This window comes from Lagenorhynchus albirostris, chromosome 13 (assembly GCF_949774975.1).
Source record: "Lagenorhynchus albirostris chromosome 13, mLagAlb1.1, whole genome shotgun sequence".
Lineage (NCBI taxonomy): Eukaryota > Metazoa > Chordata > Mammalia > Artiodactyla > Delphinidae > Lagenorhynchus > Lagenorhynchus albirostris.
Window position 1 is genome coordinate 35,411,189 of NC_083107.1, and position 26,628 is coordinate 35,437,816.

The window sequence follows — 26,628 nt, forward strand, 5'->3', positions numbered from 1 at the left end:
ATATCAATCCCAACAAACTTCTCTAAACTCTCAAAGCCTCTATGTTTAATAATTATCCTTCTAATGTTATGGGTTTATCAGTTTTTAATTTTCCTAGTTGAAGTTAGAGAGAACATTTGCAATACAGTCCTATTTTTAAAGGTATTGATAGTAGAGTTGGGTTTGCATGGCCCTAGACACAGGTACACACATATGCGTACTCTGCACACAGGCTACCAAAGTAGCCATTGAAAGTAGAAATGACAGTGGGGACTTCTAGGAGACCAAGATCAAAATAAAAAAAGAGAGGAGGGGGCTTCCCTGGTGGCACAGTGGTTGAGAGTCCGCCTGCCGATGCAGGGGACACGGGTTCATGCCCCGGTCCGGGAAGATCCCACATGCCTCGGAGCAGCTGGGCCCGTGAGCCACGGCCACTGAGCCTGTGCGTCCGGAGCCTGTGCTCCGCAACGGGAGAGGCCACAACAGTGAGAGGCCTGCGTACTGCAAACAAAACAAAACAAAACAAAAAAAGAGAGGAGGGAAAAGGAAGAAAACTAACAAGTGTTTATTGAGCCTCTCATGTTATCAGTTACTGTGCTAAAATGCTCATTTAATCCTTACAACAACTTTATCATTACCCTCACTTTACATTGGAGAAAAATAAACTGTGAAGGAGATATTACTCGTATTTGACAGATGAAGAAACAAAGGATTAGAAATTGGGATCAAAATCACAGAATTAAAGTGTCAAAGCAGGTTGAAAAACCCAAAATTAGCTGAATTCCAAAGCCTGTGGAATTAATCATTGCAGGTGGTAGACAGACTCTAGGGTAGCCCCCATGATTCCCACTTCCTGGTGTTCAAAACTTTGTGTAATTCCTTCTTCTTAAGTGTGAGTAAAATTTGTGACTTGCTTCTAAACCATAGAACATGGTGAAGATAGAATATCATTCTGTATTGCTAGATGACTCACTTTAGAGAGTTTAGAGACACGCCTTGCTGGTTTGATGAAATAAGCAGCCATAGTGAGAAAACCTATATGGCAAGGAACTGCAGGAGGCCTCTAGGAGCTGAGGGCAGCCCCCAGACAGCAAGAAGCTAGGGTTCTCAGTCCTACAATCACAAGAAAGGGAATTCTGCTAACAACATGAATGACTTTGGAAGCAAATTCTTCCCCAGTCAAGCCTCCAAATGAGAACACAGCATAACTGATGTTTTGATTGCAGCCTTATGAGATCCTGAGCAGAAGACCAAGCTAAACTGTGCCAAGACTCCTGACTCACAAAATTATAACATCATAAATATGTGTTATTTTAAACTACTAAGTTTTGATAATTTGTACATAGCAATAGAAAACTAATACACCATGCTACCTTGGTTTTCCCTATCTTGGAGCACAGTAAATTATTAGTAAATGGTAGTTGTTATTATGGTAATCAAATGAAAATGTGGAATATCAGTGTCAAAGAGAAATGTAACAGGGCAATCTAACAGAGTTAAATAATTGTTTCCAAAGTAATCAAGCAGCTGATTTAGAAGATGCAAACATTTTCTAACACGAGAAATGTTATAATATTTCACGTGATAATAATACACTCAGTAATTGTTGGGAGTAATATACAAGTTTTCAGTATTCCATCATTTTTTTTAACTTTATTTTTTATACAGCAGGTTCTTATTAGTTATCAATTTTATACACATCAGTGTATACATTGTCAATCCCAATCGCCCAATTCATCACACCACCATTGGCTTTTCTTTTTAATACTGAAATGATTCAAGGGATAACAAGTGAACATATTAATTAATTTGAAATTTATCTACTTCTAAATTAAATTACTTGTCCAGTTAACAGTTTTTTGTTTTGTTTTATTTTTGGCAAACCTGATCATTACCATTTACTTTTACATTTAGATTCATGATTATGAACTGTTCCGTGGAAAAGTAAAAATAAAATCATGCTGGATCCCTGAAAGAACTAAGTGCAATACTCAGTGTATATTTTCTTCCTATGGTATGTTATCTACAGGTGGATGAGGAAAGCAAACCAGTCTGTCTTCTTCTAGTGTCTGGGAGATACTTCGTGGCTATTGTCTAACCCAAGTGCCAACTACAGCAACTTGGAATCTTTTTGAAACAAGGTGGGGTATAATATAAATGCAAATATTTTTTAAAAGGCCAAACTGCCAGGTTTAAGGCAGCTTTTGAACTATTGTTGATTTCCTGATGTTCCAAAATATAGGAACCTGCTATATTTCTTAGTATAATCTGTGAACTGATTCCAGATTTAAAGTGAATTATTCTCCTTTCTGGCCTTTGATGAAATTTGGTGAGTCTTTCCTTGATATGTTCATAACGTAAACTCATCTGGTTTTATACGAGATTGGGGATTTAGGAGGATTTCTTATTTTAAAGTTAAATTTAGTTCATATTGGAGATTGATATTCTCATTCTCCTTATTACAAAACTGTAGAGAATTGAATTTGAAAAACATACTGTAAGAATTTCCTCTCAGCTATTTTTGTTGCTTCCTTCTCTTTTGTCCTTCCCTTCCCCCCAACTTTAGCTCCTTAGTGTGTAAATTATTATTTCACAAAGAGTTATGTTTGCAGTTTTCAAAGTGACTTCTTAGAAGTGAAATTTGAATCATTTTTTTTCAATCCCCAAAGGTAAGACTTATATTTTCACTTTTGATTTGTTAAGTGTCTTATAAATGCCTGAAACTTTGATATTTTTAGGCAAAGAAATAATTTCAAAATTGAAAGAAATCTTCCTAAAATTAAGACGTAAGCACTCAAATGGCCCTTTCCTCTCTTTTAAAAAATATCCTAAGACATCCCCTTTCTTGTGGATTGTATTTTATTGGATTAAGATCACCAGCCCTCTGAAACCCGGCTAAATTGGATTACCGTTGAGAATCACAGGGAGGAGGTATTAATAATATACACACACTTCAAGCATCTCAGTCAAATAGCAGGAATAACTGATTTCAGTGCCAGAGAAGTTTGATAGGTGCCTGGAAGGAAGGCCTGGAACTAGGGGAAAACTTAGAAGAACTTGGTGAGGGAAGGCCTCGAGAGAGAGACAATGCAGTTTCCAGAGTCCAGTGGATTGTTGGGGAGGGGTCACCTTAAACCTTTAAAAGGACGCTTAACTGGGAAATTCTGAGCAGCCTTCACTTTGAAGGGGGTGAAAGGAGAGGTGGAATGTTGTGGAAGTATCTTCTTAATAGGAGCTGGGTGGTTGAGAGATGCTTGGAGTCAGTTGGTCTGGGGGGTGGGCGAAGGCCACCCTGAGGGTTCGCGGACCGTCCCTCGGAAGGCGGCAGACGGCACCTGGCTGCCGCCGAGAGCACCTCGGGGTGGGGGAAGGGTCGTGGGGAAAAGCCGAGTTCAGCGTGGGTTTCTCTCTTTGCCTGGAGGACTATTAGAATAGATTAGAGGAGGCGCCGAGCAGCCGCGCGGGGTATTCCCCGCTCCGGGGGAACGCCGGCGGCGCCAGCGCCGGCCCCGGCCTTCTCCTGAGGCGGCGAGAGCTACCCCCCGTCCGGGCCGCGGCCTCCCGCCCCGGCGGAGCCGCGCGGTGGATTGTGGGCTGGGGGCTGCGGCGGCCTCACTGCGGCCTCGGACACTGTCTCCCCGGACCTAGCCGGGCCGAGGCAGGCGGACGGAGTGAGGGGAACCAGTGGAGCAGGGAGCAGAAGCGCTAGAGTAGTGGTCGCGGCGCGGCGGCGGCGGCGGCGGCTCCTCTGGAGGCCGGGGATGTGGGAGAGGCGGTGGCAGGAGCGGCGGAGGCGGCGCTGCGGACCCGGGGGAAACTGCTGGCTGACAGGACACCCGGGAGAGACGTGAGGGAGCTGCCGCTGCCGCCTCTCACCCCCGAGCGGAGCTGGGCTCGAGAGGGCGGCCCTGTGCTCCCCCAGCCGACTAGCCAGCCGGCGCGGGGCGGGGGCGGGAAGCCGGGCTCGGGCCCAGCCGGGCTCCGGGCGGCGGCGGCCGCGGAGCAGCAGCCTCGGCGCGACGTGGAGGGTTGGAGGCGGCGGCGATGCACTAGGCCTCGCTCTGGGGCTGCTGCCCGGGACCCGCAGGTAGGTGTCGGGCCGGCCGCACGCGGCCCCCAGCGCTTCGCGGCCCACCCTCACCCCGACCTCCTGTAGAGGGAGGACCGAGACCCCACCCCCTCTGTCTCCTCCCCTGCCGGAGCCGGCAGAGTTTCGGTCACAACTGACCAGCGCCGAAGCTTCCATTCCTCCCGGCCACCACCACCTCCTCTTCCTTCTTACTCTCCCTCCGGGATCGGGGCCGGCAGCTGTGCTCCTCGCTTCCAGCCCGCGGCCGGTACGCCGTTCTCGCCCCTGTCTTCCCTCGGGGATCCGGGCTGTGGAACCGCCACCACCCGCCTTAGACGCTGCCCCCAAACTTTCCCTTTCTTTTTCTAGCCGGGCCCTTACCCCTTTTTGATCCTACTGGAATAATTTAAATTAAAAAAGTCATTTTTTTCCCCCTGCCGAAAGCCAACCCAGAAAATAACTCGGTGTTTTGCAGTTTGGCAATTTAGCTCGCAAGCATTTGTTCAATAATTAATTTTTCTTCAGTTATGTGTCTTTCCATCTCTGCATTGGTACAAAGGCAGGCCTTCCCTGCCCTCCTGTCGTTGACAAGGGAACTTTTGCCTGCCCATTATAATTAACACTTGGTCTGTCCGTGTACTGAGTTCGGGATGGTATTTTTAGAATTTTGGTTGACCCGGGTTGCAATTTTTTTTTAAAGTTCCCCTTTCACCAGCTTTATTCTGGTCTTTATTGGGGCTCTCCTTACTTTCGAAGAATTAAATTAGAATGTTTTTGTGTTTTGCTTTTAATTGGTTCTATATCTGATTTGTCAAACCCCAGGGCAATCTTAAGAGTAAACGCTTACAAGGCAAGTGATGTCATGATAGTATACTGAGATATGTGTTATTGTGGTAACTTAAACTGCAGATTTTGATGGACAGTCAGGTTGACTTTTATATCTGATGAAGTGTTCTAGTTGGAAAAGTACCTTCAGAGCCTTAATGACTTCTAAGCAGTTATGATAGAACAGATGGAATGATGGGATTTGTTTGTTTGACTGTATTTGTATTGCAGTCAGAGTCTGATTTCCTAGAAATAGGTATTACTTGATTGTTCATAGTGGTCATCATTGCTAATGATAGGTTTTGGTAAAAATGATCAATGCGTGCAAATTTTGGGCGACTGATAGTTGTGGTTTGAGGGATTAGATGTTTGAGATTTTATTGTGATTTGGCTGTTTTAAAATTATGCTTGTTAATTTCAGAATTATTGCACTATCAGGACAGACATTACAATCTGAGGGTCACTTTTAAAAGAAATAAATGTTTTATGGTTTTCTTTATAAAGAATGCATTCCAAACTATAAAGGCTGTTCACATTTTCTTGTTGTTGATGATATTAATATATTTTGGTCTTGGAGAGGTATTGTTACTCTAACACTGGGCTTTCTGAAGTGTTTTCCGTTGCTTTTAAATTATCCAAAGTTTACTAAGAAAAGATTAAATTTGCATATGTTTGTTTTCTGGAAAAGTTAAGGTTTATTTCTGAATAGGTATTTAGTTTTTATGTCAGAATTAAAATCAAATCTTACATAACTCTTGAAATGGCAAACTGCAGAATTTGCTCTTAATCACATTCCTTTCCTATCAGTAAAAGTTGATTAAAATTCTTTTCCTGCTTTTAGCTTTTTACATACTTTATTGAGTAAAAGTACACTTATTTAAAGTGTTAAATTCATCCATATTTAGTATATTTACATAATTGTGTAACCATCACCATAATCTAATTTTAGAATATTTTCATCACCCCAAAAAGAAACTCTCCTTACTCCCCACCCCAGCCCCAGACCTAGGCAACCACTAATATACTTTCCATCTCAATGAGTGAATTGTGGTTCACTCATAAATAGTATCAGCTCCCTGAAAAGTTTTTCTTTTAAGATTAATTTCCATGTTTAAAATAGTTCTGGACAGGAAATAATCAACTGATCACTGGTATTAATAAGTGATGTTTTAAACAGTTGATATACTGTTTGGTTGTATTCCTCATGGATTACTATAAAGAGTGGAGAAAGAAAAAAGTTAGGATTAATGACTTAAGTGATCTCAGGAGGTGGTTTAGTCAGCTGGAAGTCAGTAAGTAAAAGTTGAAGGAGTATTTTTGCCATTGGATATTAGGGCTGGAAAAGATCTTAAAGGTCATCAGCTTACTTCCTGCTTGCTTCGCAAATAAATGGCAGAAACCAGATGAGGAAATCTGAAGAGTGGAAGGTTGAATCTCTCGAAGGCATGGCTCAAGAACCACAATGAGGCAATGTAAGGCAAGAAATGGGGATTTGCAAGTTAGAACTGTTTAGATCCTATGTATATATAAGTATGTATGTATATATGTATGTAAGTATTTGACATTTTACTAGCAGAGTAGGGAGAGAACTGGACATTCCCCAACTTTGGGATGGAGGGGAAGAGGTGACAGTAGATGCGATTCATGTTACAAAATCCTCTAAAATGCTTTAACCTAAAGGAGGATGGCATATATATTATTTAGCTATCTTCTTGTACTATTACCATCTTATTTTTAAAAATCCAAATTTTAAAAACAAAATTAATTTTTAAAAATTATACAGGGCTGGTTGGAGACCTCCTTTTTCAAAGACCCAGGACCCTAACATCCAAACCAATGGTACTAAAATAAAGGCAGTTTTGCCGTCTAAGGAACGTTTGGCAGTGTCCGAAGACATTTTTCATTGTCACAACTGAGGGTGCGGTGCTATTGCTAAATATCCTAGGATGCACAGGACATGTCCTACTCCATCCTACCCCCCACACACAACAAAGAATTATCTGACCCTACATATCAGTAATGTTCTAATCCTGTAGTTTGTGTTATTCTGGTAAGGGCCTGAGCAAATGTGCTTGACTCCCACCAGATTGGAAAATATTTTCAGTGGGCATTGTTTGGTGGGTTACATAAAACTTTAGGTCCTCTAGCAATTCTCTCTCTTTGCAGGGGGAGGCGGTTGAGGGAAAATTAAAAGGAAATCTGTGACATAATGCAGATATTCTTTAGTCTGTTTAGTTGTCTTCAAATCTGAAGTAAAAAAATTTTTTCCTGAAAATGGCAGCCTTACTTTACTGCAGATTTGAACTATTATGTTTTGAATTGTTTGTTACTGGTGCATAGGTTTTTGAAATTGGAAATAGATAAATAGTATTTTCTCTATCTAGATTTCTTTTCCTGGTAGCTTCAACTGCGAAGAAAGGAGAGAAAGTAAGCTAAAGTGTTTTAATTAATTGTGTATGTTGTGATGAAGAAAAATTCAAAGCTTGTACATGAATCTCATCTTTTTTTTTTTCTTATGGGCCCCTTTTGACTCTAATTTCTTTATAACAAGCTTAATTTGGTGAAAGAAGAAGAAAAGATTGAAAAGTTGGAATCACTTTTGCTATTTACCAGCCTTATGACTTTAGATAAATTACTCAATCTTTCTGAGCCTCAGTTTTCTCATCTATAAAGTAGGAATAGTGATAATTCCTGCATTATAAACTTATTGTGAGAATTAAATGAGGTAATGTGTGTTAAGATGCTATGTCAACTGTAAAATACTATATGAGTTAGTTAATGTACCTGAAACGAATATAATGTTATATGTCAATTATACCTCAGTTAATAAAAAAAGAGTTACTTGTTTCAGAAGAATCAAATTAGATGGTGCCAAAGCAGGAATATAGAAAGCTAGGCAGAGAATAGTAACTGCTGTCAACCTCTCTAGGGAGAAGAGAGAAGTTCTAAGAATATATTGCTAACAAACTAGTAAAAGAACTAGTATTATCGCCATAATCTGGAGCTCTTCCAACTAGGGGCAGACTGACTTCCTTCAGTAGCACCTGAGGGTATCACTATTACAACACAGTATAAAACTGATTATTGGGCTTCCCTGGTGGCACAGTGGTTGAGAGTCCGCCTGCCGATGCAGGGGACACGGGTTCGTGCCCTGGTCTGGGAAGATCCCACATGCCGCGGAGCGGCTGGGCCTGTGAGCCATGGCCGCTGAGCCTGCGCGTCCGGAGCCTGTGCTCCGCAACGGGAGAAGCCACAACAGTGAGAGGCCCGCGTATCGCAAAAAACAAAACAAAACAAAACAAAAAAACTGATTATTAAAATGGTGAAATTAAGTTATAAAGAATAGGTTACCTTGTTTTCAAAATATGCTCTTTGAAAAGTCATAAAAATGTATAATTTAAGAATTAAAAATTTCAAAAGTGCCTTATACAAAAAGTTTTAGCCTTATCAAGAGTAAGCTATAGTTTATCTGCATCAGTTACCTTGCTGGGAATAATTCCTTCTGTCTTCATTTACTATTCATGCCTTTCTTCATATTTTAAGGGTTGTATATGAATATTGTGGTAATTCATCATATTTTATGATGTTTTTCTCATGAGTGAATAAAGTAAAATTTTGAAATCATAATTGTTATGTCAAGAAAGTTTGTGCCCTTGTTTGTTTTGTTTTTATTTTGTTTTGTTTTTCAATTTGGCTAAGTAAAATCCTAAACTATAGCAGTGTCAGTTGGGATGGAGAGCAAGGGATGGATTTGTGATGAATTTTAAAGGTAGAATCCATAGGACAGTTTAAGTTGGTATAGACTTTGAAGAATGTGGAGAGGTCAGGGAGTTAAGTTGGCTCTAGTGTTTCTAGCTTGGTAAACTACATAGATGGTGTTGTTAACTGAGCTAGAGAAGGAATAACGTTTTTGGCAGGTAGGAGAGGGTGGATAAAGATGGTAGATAATGAATTTAAGTTTTGGATATATTGAATTTTAGGTATCTCTGAGACTTGTAGGTGAAGATGCCCAGTAGGCAGTTACAAATTTGGGTATGGAATACTGAAAAGAGTATATCTTGAATCTATCCAGTTTTCTCCATCTCCTCTACCATTATCTGAGTTCAGGCTACTGTCATCTCTCACCTACAAGTTTCCTGTTTGGTCTCTTCTAGTATTAGTCTTCTCCAATCTGTTTTCAGTACTATAATCAGTGATTTTTCTTAAGGACAAATTTGATTATATCATTCCTCAGCTTAAATTATTTCTGTGACTTTCCTCATGATGAAACCCACATTCCTTATTCCTTTAACAGATTTATAAATTCATTTAAGTTCTTTTCCCAACTTATCTCTCTAGCCTAATGACTCTCCACAACTCCCTGTTCCCCTAAAATAGACAGATTGAATTACTTGTGGTTTCTGGCAATAAGCTCTCTCTTCCCTCCAAGCCTTTGCACTACTGTTCACTATTCCTGAAGGGTTCTCCTTATCACACCCTTTCTCCCCTTCATCTATCTGACTCATTTCTACTTACGTTCAGTTCTTAGTAAACCTTCATTTGTGCATTATTATTATTATTGAAAAATTTTAAACCCACAGAAAAGTCAAAAGAATAGTAGAACGAACACACACACACCATACACACACACATACACACACACACACCACACACACCCCTTTGCCAAACCTGAAAACAGGATGTAGGTATTATGATGCTTCATTCCTAATACTTAAGCATGCATCTCCCAGTTACAGGGACATTCTCTCACGTAACCACAATACCATTATGATACCTAAGAATGTCAACAATTACTCAATAACATTATTCAACATATAGTCCATACTTAAATTTTCCCATTTGTCCCAAAATTATAGCTTTTTTTCTCCCTTTAATGCAAGATTCAGTCAAGATTCATACATTGCATTTGGCTTGTATGTCTCTTTAGTCTCTCCCAATCTGGACTAGTCCCACTGTCTCCCTTTCTTCTTGGATTTATCTTTTGAAAAGTAGAGGCATTTGTCCTCAGGTATCTTCCATATTCTGAATTAGTCAGTTTCTTTATGATTCGATTCTGGTAGAATATTTCTGGCAAGAATACCACAAAGATGATATATATACCCACCACTTTATCACATCAGGAGACACATAATGTCAGGCTGTCCCCTGTTGGTGATTCCAGCTTGATCACTTGGTAAAGGTGAGAACTGACAGATCTCTACTATTTAATACATAATTGATAGCATGATACTTCATTGCCATGTAAATATCCTGTTCCTAACAATCTTTTAAACTAACGGTTTTAGCATCCATTAATGATCCTTGTTTGAATCAGTCATTGCATTGGAGGGTTACAAAGGGTGATTTTTCTAATTCTTTCATTCCATCTACATTTATTACCTTCATTGATTTTTGAGAGCAGTGAGGTCAGGTTAGATGAAGACTGAATATAAGCAATTGAATTTAGAAATCAGGTCATTCCTCACCTTTTCCAGAGCCAAGTGAGTGGTGAAGATGGAAGATGGATAACTAAGGAGGTAGACCAGAGAGAAAATAGAGGTTTGCCAGTGAAGGGGAGGCAAGAAGAAGTAGCTTGAATAGATAGAGTTGAAGGAAAGAACTCTAATTTAGTACTTGAACATTTTTTTTGATGGATTGATGAGATTGACAATAGGAGAGTCAGGGAATAATTAATAGGACAAGGTCTCAGATGAAGTGCAGAAAGATGAGATCAAGAACAGCAGGTTGGGGGATTAACTCTGGAAAAGAGTAGACACCTATACTGTACCTCAGAAAGTTAGGAGTTGTGTATAGGTGAGAATTAGGTACGTTTGGATATGGATGGAAGAAGTCATATCTGAGGACTTTTTTTTATTGCTATGTGGTAGACATTTACTTTTTGAGCGTGAGATTGATGGAGGTAAGCTAGGGGACATGAGAGTAATGAAAATTTGTTATGAATACTGTGGGGATTGGGAAAGAGAAGTGCTTGAGGATAAATAAGTGAAAGGACTGCTAAGCAGAGCCTCATCTGAGATTGGAACTCATAAATGTATAATCTGCTTGTTTTACATAAATTTTCTCTGGCAGTGTTCTGCAGCCAGGAACAAAGCAAAGACAGATTGTATTGAAGATGGATGAGGGAAGGGAGAATTGAACATCCAAGGGAGACTGTTGAAGTAATTGACCATGAGATCCAAGCTAAGTGGAGAAGCTTGTGAGGCAGAACTGGGCTAAGAGACCCAAACAGTGGGGAGAGGAGGTATAGAGGTAATCAAGCAGTAATTAATTAAAATGCTAATTTATTGTTGGTTTGGGGTTATAGTACTAATAAACTTTATAGTTATTTACTTTATACCTCAAACTAACATTTAATATTTTCATTCTTGAACCACTTACTGACTCACTGCAGGTGAGTTTCTAGCTATTTTGCTTTATTTTCTCTAAAAACAATTTCTTGAATGCATCATCTTTATTATTACTTAACATTTATAGAGTACATACTTGTTTAGATTATTTGAAGACCGTTCTCTTCAAGGATCTAGATACAAAGTGTATTTTATTTACAAAGATAGACTTAACACTAGATTGTTTTTACTCTAGAAAGAAGCAAGGCAGGGATAACCCAAAACAGTGGATAAATCCTAGTGTCATTTTTGTCTTTCTTAGGAAAACATTAATATATAATTTTCTCTTAGCAACTATTTTCAAGGTAGGGTCGATTATACAGATTTTCTTTTAAATTTACTCTTTTTGTAGAAATGTTAATAAGTATCTACTGGTTTGCATATTTAAGACATTTGTACTCTCCAATAACTTTGAGCGATTTTAGGATTTATTTGTTAATCTTTGGTCAAGACACCAAGAACAGAATACCAGTGTTCTCATCTGATTTACTTTGACAAAAATTTCACTAGTAATACAGTAATATCAATGCCCTAACGGAGTATAATAAAGCATCCAAGTTATATTTTGATTTCATTCAATTTTTTACATGCTAGAGACAGATTTTTTTCACAATACAGTTTTATCATTCAGTTCCAGGCCTGTGAACCCTTCATTAATTTCAACGGTTGCTATAGTATGTTATTTTAGTGTATTAAGTCTCTGATGAGTGCTGGGGAAAAAAGACATTGTTTTTAATTTTAATAACATCTAGATTTTAAAAATATATTTATGTTGTTTTTTGAGGATATTTGTGATTTTATTCCTGATAAGAATGTCACACGTGAAATAGTACTTATAGCCATTTAAAAATACGTAAATTTAATATTACAAATATTTATACTTTTTATCCTTCTGGCCAAATTTCTCTCTTACTGTTCCTTCTTGTCACTAAATCAAAGTAAATAAGGAACTTCAGGAAACACCTGTATTCAGAGTTTCCTACAAGGCCCAGGGTCTCATACATGTCAAATGGGAATGTAAGGAAAAAGCAAATTAGATTAGCACAACTTTGTTCTTATTTTCTGTTCCTTTAGCTTCAACTTGATTTCCCCCAATTTAGAAATACTGATATATGCAAGAAAAAAAACACCACACTGTAATGTCCAACCGAAGATCGATGTGATGGAAGTTAGTAGAGATTATTTTTTAATCATAGTAATTTAAAATATCTCAAATATGTCATATTTTAAGAAGCACTTGCTTGACATAAATCACAGCAAGATCTTTTTTGATCCACCTCCTAGAGTAATGGAAATAAAAACAAAAATAAACAAATGGGACCTAATGAAACTTCAAAGCTTTTGCACAGCAAAGGAAACCATAAACAAGATCAAAAGACAACCCTCAGAATGGGAGAAAATATTTGCAAATGAAGCAGCTGACAAAGGATTAATCTCCAAAATATATAAACAGCTCATGCAGCTCAATATTAAAAAAACAAACAACCCAATCCAAAAATGGGCATAAGACCTAAATAGACATTTCTCCAAAGAAGACATACAGATGGCCAAGAAGCACATGAAAAGCTGCTCAACATCACTAATTATTAGAGAAATGCAAATCAAAACTACAATGAGGTATCACCTCACACCAGTTAGAATGGGCATCATCAGAAAATCTACAAACAACAAATGCTGGAGAGGGTGTGGAGAAAAGGGAACCCTCTTGCACTGTTGGTGGGAATGTAAATTGATACAGTCACTATGGAGAACAGTGTGGTGGTTCCTTAAAAAACTAAAAATAGAATTACCATATGACTCAGCAATCCCACTACTGGCCATATACCCAGAGAAAACCATAATTCAAAAAGACACATGAACCCCAATGTTCATTGCAGCACTATTTATAATAGCCAGGTCATGGAAGAAACCTAAATGCCCATTGACAGATGAATGGATAAAGAAGATGTGGTCCATATATAGAATGGAATATTACTCAGCCATAAAAAGGAATGAAATTGGGTCATCTGTTGAGACTGGATGGATCTAGAGACTGTCATACAGAGTGCAGTAAGTCAGAAAGCGAAAAACAAATATCGTATATTAACGCATATATGTGGAACCTAGAAAAATGGTACAGATGAACTGGTTTGCAGGACAGAAATTGAGACACAGATGTAGAGAACAAACGTATGGACACCAAGCGGGGAAAGTGGCAGCGGGTGGTGGTGGTGGTGTGATAAATTGGGAGGTTGGGATTGACATGTATACACTGATGTGTATAAAATTGATGACTAATAAGAACCTGCTGTATATATATATAAAAAAAAAATCAAGTCATCCAATGATGGAATGACCCAGTTGATTGTATGACTGACTTGACCAATAACAGAGTGATGTGAGTAACAAAGAGATCTGTAAGTCATTTTATTTATAGGAAATTTTTAAATTCTAAGAGCTATTCTGAAGACTCATCATGAAGTTATCTTGCTTACTTGGTGAATTTAGATCTATTTTTCACAAATCACAAACATGTATAGTGTTAGTACACATCCTGAGGGCTTTAAAAAGATCTTTCTTATGTGATTATTTAGGTGATTTTTCCCTTTACTTATTGAATGTATGTGCATCTGTATGTGAGCATGCACATGTGTTGGGAAATATAAGTAAAAAAAAAAAAAAGCACTTGCCACAACATTTTTGGAATTTGAAGAGCCAATTTCTGGTAAATGGTATAGTTAAGCTTCTTTCATACAGCTAAGACACAAATAATAAACTTCTCTACTATATAAGATTTATCACCTGACAGAATCTAGTTTAATCGTAATTTTTAAAGTACTTAAAATGTTAAAAAATTGTATATCATATACATTATTGCTCACAGTTATCTTAATACTGAAGCTAAAATTTAAACCTAAAGATTTGGGCTTTCAAGAAATACTAACAAATTAATGCTATCATATAAATGAGTATTTGTCTTCTCATCTTGATAGCCCATAGTAGCATATTTGTCCCTCATTGCAGCTCAGGAATTATCCTTTTGTTAACAAAAGTAGTAAATTATACTGATGAAAAGTGTCTTTTTCCTTGAGTAATAATTTTCTAGCAGTCCCAGTCTTATAAAATTATTTGAGCCTAAAACTGCCCTAAAAAATAGTCTTTAAAAAATTATCACAATCAGATGTTAATTATTGCTATCATTTATTTTTAATACAAGATGGACATAGAGGACTTCCCTGGCAGTTCAGTGGTTAAAACTTCATCTTTCAACACAGGGGGTGCAGGTTCGATCCCTGGTTGGGGAGCTACGATCCCACATGCCTCACGGCCAAAAAACCAAAACAGAAGCAATATTGTAACAAATTCAATAAAGACTTTAAAAGAAATGGTCCACATCAAAAAAACCTTAAAAAAAACCCCAACAAGATGGACTTGTTCTTCTAAATAATTGTTATTGGATCAGTAATTGATCTGATAAGGAGAAAAAGAAGACAGAAAAGTAGAGCACTGGGTGCCTGAAATGGATGGGAGGCAGTAGTGAAAAACATAGGTTTTTGGGGTTTTTTTCTCTCTCCGGAGAGGCAGTGTGGTTTGGTGACAGAGACGTGGAATTTTGAATCAGAAGATCTGAATGCAAGTCGCATCTTCACAACTAAGTAGCTAAATGGTTTGAAGCCAAGTTACTCTTGAACCTGTTTCTCTATCCACATAATAGGGATCAATGATTCATTCATTCACAGATTCACTCAGAAATGTTTTTCTTGGTAGGTTGTTAGGAAGACCAACAAAATAATCTGAATGAAAGCAAGCAATTATGAACCGTGTAGTGTTTAGTCAAATATTAGTAATGATGTAATTCATCTTATTATTGTCTTTCTGTTGCTTCCCTCTCCTCTGCCATCCTTCCTTATTTCATAGATAACGTATTTTCATTGCACTCTTGATCTTAGGACTTAAGAGAATTTTCAGAACTAGTGGTAGGAGTGAGGCAATCCAGGTTCACCCAAGTCCCAGCTGATCTGCCTGCCCATCATGGATAAGGGCATTAGGCAGAAGAGTAGGATGGAAGGCAACTTTTCTGGATCAGCTTGTTCATTTTCTTACTGCTGCCTGACAAAGTCCTGTTTTTCTCAAGGTGGGGCATAGCCCAATGTGCCTCATAGTCTCTGGGTATGATTATTCTTTATCTTTTTTTCTGCTTCCTCCTCTCCACCCCATCCCATTCCCATGAGTATCTAACTCTTCTTTCTCTCTCATCTCCTTTCTCCACCACTTTTTCTTGTTTCTTTTAATCTCACCCTTCAGTTGATTTCTTGCTGTTTGCCTATAAATGTGCTCCAGCCTCCCATGGCCTAAATAATTCTTGCTCAACTCTAATCGCTTTTTTTTCATCACCAAACATATGTTGATATTGTTGCTTTTGTTACTTCATCACTTACTTAACCTCTTGTGGTATGGCGTCTGCCCCAAACACTGTTCTAAGACTGTTCTAATCCAGTATCCTTTCTGAAGTTAATAACCTTCTTGACCTCTCTGTCTGCAGCATGTTGACACTACTTTTCACACTTTCTTCCTGGACACTTCTCCCTTGGCTTCTGTAGGATGGTTTTTCTGATTGCTTTCTTCCTTACCTCTTACATGTATTGGCCCCACCCCTTGCTCTGAGCTCTCATTGGCCCTCTTTTTCTGCACTTTCTTCCTTTGTAATATTACTTTCCTGCGACTAGAATTATTTACACTATTATTTCTGTAATGTAATTGAACTAGGAACGGTGATGCAAAGTTCAGGGAGGCAGAATTCTGTTTACTACAAGAGATAATTTTTTTCCTAAAACAATTATAGTTGTTTTGTAGTAATAATCTGCTTTTGAAGTAGTCAGTTCTCTATTACTGTATGTTTTCAGGTGGAGGTAGAAAGACCCCTTGTAGAAAGGATTCATATATTCGGTAGAAAGTTGAGCCAGATGATCTCTGAAAGTCCCATCCAACTCAGAGATTGTAATATTTATATCATCCACTCTACTCCCATGGATTGAATTTTGACCTTTATTCAAATGTCTTCCAAAGCATTATTTCTAGCTTCTCTGCCTCATCATCCCTCTTCTCTCTCACAGTTTTTATCAAAAATTGCTTCTGTTTTAGGCTACTATTTATTCTAGCTTCATCATCATTTTCCACTACTCTTTTTTCTTTCCTTTTACTGGCATGGCTTTGAGGACCACTGTTCTATGCTTTGACTACTTTTCTGACAGTAAATTATATCTGCCCATATTGGTTTGCTTCCCCCCGCCCAACCCAAACTAGGGGCACTCAAGCAAGAGACACGAATAGAGGAGGCTTAGAAGCCTAAAGTTTAAATTTATTTTAAAACTTTGTATGGCACAGTCCAAATGTTAAGGCTTAAGATGTTTATAATGGTAAATAGTAGTAGTTGCAATTATTTATTGAATGTCTACTATGTGCCAAGTACATAGATTATGTAAATTGTATTTCATTTAAATGTTACAACATTCCTATGAGGAAGACACTGTTGCTGTCCCATTTTATAAACGAGGAAACTGAGAGGAATGTAAGAAAGTTGTCAGAGGTCACACAACTAATAAATGACAGAGATCTAACTCACTTTATGGCTAGTTTTCTTAACCAATATATTATACTGTGTTACAGGAAAGGTAGAAATCTAGAATCAGATATTAGAAAGTTAGGTAATGTTATACAAACAAGGTAGCGTATTCTCGACTTAGGTTTTTAGATTGTTTTGAATACACGTGAACTTATATGAGATATTGTTAGTGGCTTGTGTGTGCTTACCTCCTTTTCCATGAGAGTCATTCATTTATTCATTCATTCATCCAACATTCATCTGTGCTGGGTGTGGTATAGGAAGATGAATGAAACAAATATAATTTTATGATGTAGAGAGAGAGACAGGAAATAAGCAGGTAAATAAATAGTTATAATTTGAGAAAGTACTATAAAGTACACAAACCATAATGCTACTAGTAGAGAATAACAGGGATATGTGTGTTGGATGGGGGATAAAGTAAGGGGAGGATGTGCTTAGATACTGTGGTCAGGAAAAGCCTATTATATAACCACTGTTAACATTTTGTCATATACTTTTTTATACATTATATATAGCTATATAAAGTTTTTATACCAAAATGAGATTGTACTATATATTCTATTTTGTAATCTCATAATTGAGTCTCTTGAAACAATAGCCATTGTGTGTTAATTTCCTTACCTAGTTCACTCTAACCTCTGCATTCTGCTTCTACCCCCTGTATTGGACTTGATATTGCTTCCCAATGTGATGTGGTCACTTCCTAATTTCCAAATCTAAAGGAGGTTTTTGCCTTAGTGTTTTATTTGCCAATTCTGAGCTGATTTTTCTTCCCTGGTTTTTCTCCCACCTTCTTGGATGTTCCTTCTTGTCTTTATCACAAGCTGTTCTTTATATCTTTCTTTCACTTCTTTCTTCAGAAATGTTGGAGTCCTCCTAGGTTCTATACTTGGCCCTCCTCACTAATACTCTCCTAGAGTGATCTATTCAACACTCGTGTCTTAAGTCTATAATGACTCACTACAGTCTTGTGGATTAAGTCTAAACTCCTTTGTAAGATTCCACCCAGCTTAAGGAATATTCATTTTTTATCTAAAGAAAAAAGAAATGAACCTGTACTAATATTTATTATGAGGATTGATACCAGCATCTTCAATCCGTCTGTATGTTTATCAGATAGTCAAGTTACAGATAAGTGAGTAAGCTCAAGGGATTAAGAGTGATATCCTTCACTTAGTTCATCCTTGTCATGTAATAGCCTTACATGAATAGTTAATTGGGTTTACAAATTATGCTATCTAGTTTTAACTAAACCAACTCTTATAAAATGTTTAATTAACCTAAAATGATTCCTGAAGAGAAGTCACATCTTGGATGAATACTAACAATGGAACCACAAATAAACAAAGCACAGAGTTGGATTCTCCTATTCTTAGTACAAGCTCTTCCATACATAAAAGTACTCAAAATAGCCGTCAAACTTAAGACTATGTTATGTATGTTTTGTGTTTTTTTTAATAAGAAAAAGCATTCCAAATTTGCTGATCTTTTCAGAAATGGCATGTGACTGTCAGTAATATTTAACCAAACAGATAGTGAAACACACAGACACAAAACACAGACAGACAGACGCACACATTAAATCTGTTTCCACAGGGTGTTTTTGTTTGTTTTTATTTTTAAATAATGAATAAGAAAATGTATAATAGTAGTTGATCTTCTAGAAACACTCAAGCTATGGTAAATCTGTTTTGAAAACAGATGTTTGGAAATATTCCATCATTATGTTATTTTGTTAAATGATGAACTCGTTAAAAACCCAGACTGGAGTTTTCTACCCTGTTTTAAAAATTTCAAAATAGAGAGTTTAGGAAGTGTGATCAGTGATTTCTTCCATTTGGTTCTACATATATTCGTGAGTATCTTTTTAAATTTTCTATAATAGGCATTAAAAGCCAGGTATAAAAATAAATTGAACTTAGAGCCAAACCTTTGAATCACCATTTCATAAAATTTAAATCAAGATTTTTAATAATAATGAGGTATAGTGCAATCACATTGCTATTGATTAAAAATAGAGTAAAAAGTACTTTTTGCCATTAATTAATAAACTAGATTATTTTTAAAAGTGTTTTCTCTCTATCTTTAAAAAAGTTCCATTTAGCACAATTTTATATAACCTGCATTAGTACAGTTGTACCCTATATAATTTGTAAACGGTGATTGCTTAAAATTTTTTTAACTGTTGGGATACAGGATCAAAAAAGTTTGTAAATTGCTGATATAGATCGTTAACTATTCCAACTTCAAAGGAAAGCTAGTTTTCTGAGGGTTATAGTCATTAGAAAGATTCATAGTGGAGGTAGGTATAAGGCTGAAACTGAACTTTTGTAATAGCATCGTTCCTGATTAATAAAGTGTCATAGTTAATCTTATGTATCAACTTGGCTAGACTAAGGGATGCCCACTATTGATGGTAAAACATTATTTCTAAGTGTGTCTTTGAGGGTGTTTCTGGATGAAATTAGCATTTAATTCAGTAGACTGAGTAAAGAGATCTGCCCTTGCCAGTGTGAGCAGGCATCATCATCATCTAATCCTTTGAAGACCTGAATAAAACAGAAAAAGCAAAGGAAGGGTGAATTTGTTCTCTCCTCTTGAGCTGGGACATTCGAATTATCTGGCCCTCATACATCAGAGCTCTTGGTTCTAGGCCTTTGGACTCCGGGTCTTAATAGCAGCAGCCGCCTGTATTTCAGGCCTTTGGCCTCAGACTGAATTATACCATTGGCTTTCCTGGTTCTCCAGCTTGCAGAAGGCAGATTGTAGAACTTCTTGGCCTCCACAACTGGGTGGTGAGCCAATTCCTTGAATAACTCTCTTATAAATATCCTATTGGGTCTGTTTCTCTGGAGAACCCTGACTAATAAATATAAAGTAATAAGTTTTCATAGGAAAACATTTGGAAAATTCAAAAAAAGCACAAACAAATAAAAATTTCTTATAATTTTGTCATTTGACGGTAACCATTGTTAATATTGTGGTATATGTCCGTGCAATTTTTTTTGGAAATATGTATGCTTATTTTAAATTAGAAAATTGGGATCATACTGGCATACTACTTTGAAAACTGTTTCCACTTAACAATATATGTTAAACATTTTTGTGTTATTAAATATTTTGCAATTGTATTTCAAAAAAATTTTAATTGTGGTAAAAAATATGTATAACATAACGTTTATCATCTTAACCATTTTTAAGTATGCAGTTCAGTAGTGTTAAGTGTATTCACATTGTTGTGCAGCCAATCTCCAGAACTTTTTCATCTTGCAAAACTGAAACACTATAATCCATTAAACAACTCCCTGTTTTCCCTTCCCTGGCCCCTGCCAACCACATTCTACTTTCTGTCTCAGTGAATTTCACTGCTTATGTACCTCATGTAAGTGGAATCATACAGTATTTGTCTTTTTGTGATTGGCTTATTTCACTTAGCATAACGTCGTCAAGGTTCATCCATGCTATAGCAAATGTCAGAATTTCCTTCGTTTTTTAAGGCTGAATATAATACTCCATTGTGCATATATACCACATTTGTTTATCCATTCATCCGTTAGTGAACACTTGGGTTGCTTCTACCTCTTGACTATTATGAATAATGTTACTATTACATGGATGTACAAATGACTCCTCAAGACCCTGCTTTCGGTTCTTTTGGGTATATACACAGAAGTGGAATTGCTGCATCATATGGTAGTTCTAGTTTTACTTTTTTGAGGAATTGCCATGCTGTTTTCTGAAATGGCTGCACCATTTTACTTCCCACCAACAGTGCATAAGGCTTCTAGTACCTCCACATCCTTGTCAACACTTTTTGTTGTTGTTGATGATGTTTGGTTGGTTGGTTTTGTTTTTTTGGATAGTAGCCATCCTAGTGGATGTGAAGTCTGCAATCCTATTTTTAATGACAGTGTAATCCATTGGCTATACTATAGTTTATTAAATAACCGATTCCTTCTTATTTAGAAGTTTGTTTCAGCTTTTTCACTCTTAAAAATAATGCTGAGGTTATTTTTGTTCATATTTTAGAGTGTTTGTATATTTTCTTAATATATGTTATCTAGAAATGAAATTTGAAATGACTTTTGATGGAAGAAGAGGCATTGGATAGGTAGAAGGATGATATGAATATTCTAGGAAGGACACAGCCTTAACAAAGACAAGGAAGCCTTGATAGTGTGATGGATTAGAGGGACAATTAGACCACCGTATCCAGAATAGAGATTATCAATGGGTAATAGGAAATCAGGCTAGAAAGGAAGGTAAACATCAGATTGTAGAAATCCTTGAGTACCAGCTTGTAAAACTTGGCACTTGTTTGGAAAGTAATGAATAACTTTCCAAATGAAAGCAAAGGTTTTTGAGCTGAAGTATGACAGAATGAAAACATTCTAGAAGATTAATCCTAAAGCAATGTGCAGAATGGTCTAGACTGAAAGCAGAGACCAGTTAGAGGACCACAGTATGATAGAAGGCCGATAGAGGGCAGGCAAGTTTAGGTTTTATAAAGTAGGGTATATTATAAAGTAGGGTATCACTTTTGAAGAATAGAAGGGAAGTAAAATGATTAGTTAGTATATCTCTGTTAACCACTTTGGTAGAGGGGGGAAAAAGACTTTTGCTATTACTTTACCTGTAATAGGCAATTTCATAGATAGTTCAGAGTTGGCTGTAAATGATTTTGTAATATCATTGTTCTCTGTAAGCAGCTAATATTATAGTGTAGAAGCAAGGGAAGAGATTTTTACACAGTATCTGGGCAATGCCTGTGGTAAATGGTTGTCCATCTCAGCTGCCTTCTCATTCAGCTTCTAAGGAATTCGTTTCTATATATGGTATTATTCTTCTGCAGCATTAAAACTTGATTGAAATGTATTGATTTTCTTTCCTCCATATTTGAAATTGTACAAGAATGCCATCTTCAGGCAGATTAACAGTTACAAATTTAATGTTTTTCCTTCTCTCTGATATTTTGCATTATCTATTTAATGTTTGAAAAATATAGTTTCTTTCCCCCAACTTTTTATTGTGAAGACTACAAAACATACAGAAAAGTGAAAGAATAGAACATGTTAGTCATATGTACTTGACTTAGATAAACCATTTTTAACATTTTGCCATATTTGTTTATCTGTGTGTATTTTTTGCTGAATCATTTGAAAGTAAGTTGTAGGTGGCATCATGTTTCATTCCTGAATACTTTATTGTTCATGTCCTGAGTATAAGGACATTTTCCCATAATCTCAATACCATCAATCCACTTAAGAAAATTAATAATAATTCCAAAATCTCATATAACATCCAATCCATATTCAGAATTTCCCAATTGTTCCAAGAGTGTATTAGAGGCATTTTTTTTTCTTTTTTAACCAGCATCCCGTCAAGGCTTGTATATTGCCTTTAGTTGTTGTCTCTTTATTTATTTTAATATAGAATAGTTCCCCAGCTTTTAAAAATGACATTCATCTAAGTGTCCAGGCCAGTTTTCTTGTAGAGTGTCTCATATTCTCAGTTTATTTGTTTCCCCATGTTGTGGTTTAAATCTCACTATCCTACTCCCCTCTGTTTTCTTAGACTGGAAGGTAGGTCTAGAGCAAAGGTACTTAACTCAGTTCACATACTCTGTAGGGTCTGTGAATAGAATACAGGGAGTCGGAACTTTGGATGGGGAAAAAATTACATCTTTATTTTAATTCAGTGGTTCTCAACTGAGGTGATTTTTGTCCTCTCTCCTCTCTTCCCCCGCATAGGGATGTTTGGCTTTGCCTGAAGACATTTTTAGTTATCACAACTGGGTGCGAGGCTGCTATTGGCATCAAGTGGATAGAGGCTAAGGATGCATCTAAGGATCCTACAATGTACAAGGAAAGAATTATCTAGATCAGAATGTCAATGTCAGTGGTGCCATGATTGAGCAGCCATACCTTAACTGAATTTTAGCATTTCCTTTAATTGTGAATGTAAGAAACCTTTCACAGGGGTATTAGCACTACCTGTAACTTTGTCACCAAGAGAAATTTCAGATGTTTTCACATCATATTAAATTTATCTCAAAATATTTATGCTCATTTATTGCTTAGAAATTAGGATAAATTTGCATAATCAAGCAAAAATATTACTGTATTAAAATTTAAGAAGATAGTTTGACAGCTATATTTCAGTATAATTGTCCATTGTAATCTTATGTATTTTATGCATTATAAACATTATTCTGGCAAGGGTTCTGTAGACTTTACCAGACTGCCAAAGGAATCCACAGGACAAAAGGCTTAACCCTTGGTCTAGAGGCTTGATTAGATTGGGTTAAACATTTTTGGTGAGAATGCTTCATAGGCGATGATGTTTATTTCATATTATTATTTCATGAATCACATAATATCAAGTTGTCTTATTATTCTGAATGATGCCAAATTTGATGACTTAGTTAATTAAGGTGGTGACAGCCAGATCTTTCCATTTTAGAGATACATTTTCCCCTTTGCCTTGCAAAGTAGTCTGTGAGGTAATACTTTAGCACTGGGTGAATTTTCTGTTTCTGAACAGCCTTTCACCTAGTAGCTTTAGCATATATTGATGATTTTTGCCTAAATTGATTTTTACATTGGGGGTTACAAAATGGTGATTTTCTGTTTCAGTCATTCACATTTACTGGCATTCTTCTATAAATAAGAGATTTCCTTTCCCCTCTCCCACTCCACACCCTTTTCCTCATCCCCCTCCCCCCAAGTAACACTATAGATTCATTATTTTGTATTTGTTCAATATGTTACACTCGGGGTTGTGTTTTTTTTTTTTTTTTGAGCACTCAACTTGTCCTAAATGTGGTCAGTGGGAGCCCTTTAACTTGGTCCTTGTTCCTTTTGATAGATCCTACTGGTCTTAGAGCATTTCCTTGCTTTCTGACACAAGTGTTCTCATGATCAAATTGTTCTTTCTGTGCTTCAGGTTTGGAGTCAACTATTTCTTTAAAGAGCCATTGTTTCTTTGTGGGGAATGGTATTTAGAAACCAGGGTCTGAGCACTTGGTGTGGTCATTGCTTCTGGAGTGACAGTGCTTCTAGACCTTTTAAATAGAAGCTCTTAACTAAACTTTTAGCATAAAAAGATATTTTGAGCTACAAGAAAGAAAAATCAAATGTTTCTGATTTATACATCCTTGCAGTTTTTTTCTTTTGGAACGAATGAGTCTGTTTATTCCTTTCTTTATCAGCCCAGACCTGTGCTTCTGTCTACTCACTCAAGGATTATTGGTAGTTGTCTAACTAATGTTTCTCTCTTCTCTGTTCTATATACTACCCATTTCATTCATCTATAGAATATAATATATTTTCTGTGTGCCAGGAACTGTGTTAGGCATATAGAATACACAGGAAAATGGAAACATCAAGAAGTTCACAGTCTAATAGGAAAGACCTGTATGAAAACCAAAATTTCAGTATGATTGGTACAAAAATAGAAATAAACAGCGACTAAGTGTAAGAAACCAAAGAAGACTTCAAGAGAAAATATTTGAGTATGGTAATGATATAATTATGAGAAGGTTACCGTGTGAAGAAGGGTGGATCTATTTATAGATTCTCATTATTGGTGACCACTGGTCAAATGCCCAATTTGTATCTAGATGGTAGTTACAAGTGGAAGTGTTAAAAATCGAGGGTTGCCTACATTTAGTGCTGAGAGCTTTCCTTTTTCCTGTATTCTGTTTTTTTGTCTGTTTTTTTTTTCTGGATAGACAAACTATTCTTCACTTACACTAAAACTTTCTTATGAAAGATTATTTCTTTGTTGAAATTGTTTGGTTTAGAGGCCATGTAGATTTGCTTATTTGTTTATACATCCATGCTTTGTGAATAAATCTCCCATGTTTTATTACCAATGATTGCACTTACCAAGTATCTGTGTCATACATGTTATGTGGTTATTAATACAAAGTTTGGTTCTTACTGTGGGGAGATCATCTTAAACACAGGATGGTGAGAGGATCTGAGAGTCAGATGGATAGAAATTGGGGCTCACCCATGTAGGCAGTACCCTAATTGTACATAATCCCTTTATAGCTAGAGATTGTCCCTCTTTTCATAAGAATTAGGAGGGGTGTGGAAAAAAAACAGAAAACTTGTGCATGTTTCCCAATTCAGAATCTTTAAGGAGTAAATAAGCCATTTTTATTTCCCCACCCAGATATAGAAGTAACTTATAGGAGTCTAGAAATGTTTTTCCACAAGTCCTCATCTCCTCAAGTATTTCTAGATTCCTAAGATGTCAATTAGGCTTTCTTTTTGCTGTTAAAACAACATGATGGTAAATAGAATACATTGAAATTGTAGTGTGCTATTGTCGGAATCAATATTTAATTTATCTGACATCAAGCAATGGGTGTTCGACATAAACACATTTTCCATATATTTGTAGCCTACTTCTTTAAGTGTCAAAATGTGTTTATTTTAGCCATTTTATTTGATGAAATTAACAAAAAAGTTAAACAGACTTAATGTCACATGTAGAATTGTCTTTACCAAGCACTGAATGTACAGGCTTCTGTGTTATCAGTGTTTCCTATCCTTAGGAAACATTCTTGAATGTTTCTTCTTCTTAAATATGCAAATGCTTTTATACAGAAACAACTGTACACTTAATATATATGGATATAAATGCAATGGGCCGGTGATGGCTTTCAAACCAATACTCTGATTAATTTTCCTGGATATTTTCATCATAGTACTCTTTTCCCCCAAACCTCTACTGGCTCCTGTAGTTTGACCATACTGTCTTTGTGTGTGTGTGTGTGTGTGTGTGTGTGTGTGTGTAAATATGATTTATTTGTCAGTACTTTTGTCAGCATTTTTGTCAGCAAACATTTCACTCCAGCCAAGTCAGTTTCCGCATAGTCTTATGATTATTCTATGTCCCTTAACCTTTGTTCATGCTGTTTTTTGCTTTTTCCGGAACTTTGAGGAAGTTATTTATCTTTGTTCTTTTCTTAGCAGCTTGTTTCTTATGGTCTCAGTGAATGGTGTAATTGGATGTGTTTCCTTTGTGTTAGAAGGACTGAGACAGGTATACAAGAAGTCTGGGAAATGTAATTTTTAGCTTTCCATCAAACTATAGAGGAGCTAGAGGGGATGACTTTTTTTGTCACGAGTCCTAGCCTTATATTTCTCCTTTTATTTCTTACTCTTACTTTTCTATTCACCAGGTTTCCTAAATTGGCTTTTTAAAATACTTGTTAAAGCACATGTATCTTTGTAAACCACCTAATCCTTTTGGGCCTTGTCATACTTATCGCTAGTATCAGGGAACTTAGACTAGGTGATCTCTAAGTTCCTTTTCAACTATAAGCTTCTGTTTATGTTCATTTATTTATTCCTTCATTAAAAAGTATTTATTGAATGTCTGCTGTTTGGTTGATATGATCAGCAATATGAGTTTCTACCCTCCGATAGTAAAATAATACATGTTCTTCATTATCCAGGTTATGTACTGCTTCATTTGTAAAGTGTTAGCTGACATTGTAGCCTTTATTATGTTGTCTTGGCCCCACAAATTCTTTTCTTACTTGTTAAAAAGTGTAGACATAGATTAACTTGTGTTTTGTTTAGGGTTTTGATTTTTTTGATTACCTAATGTAATTGCAAGTACTTTGAAGAATGATACTTCTTTTATAAACATTTAATATAGTGACAGTCACATAGTAATTGTAAACATAATGATAACTAGTGTTCATTTATGAACACTAACTTTGAGGCAGGCATTGTTTTAAATGC

At 36.7% G+C, this 26,628-nt stretch overlaps 1 protein-coding gene across 1 annotated transcript in view; it reads left to right on the top strand.

The window, feature by feature from the left end:
- Positions 1 to 3,925: 3,925 nt before the first annotated feature.
- The window catches only part of VPS54 (VPS54 subunit of GARP complex), an 88,203-nt gene continuing 65,500 nt past the window's right edge, over positions 3,926 to 26,628 (top strand). Inside the window, exon 1 of the mRNA XM_060168955.1 lies at positions 3,926 to 4,066. The gene's annotated coding sequence lies outside the window, so the exon portion shown is untranslated. The remainder of the gene's footprint in view (positions 4,067 to 26,628) is intronic.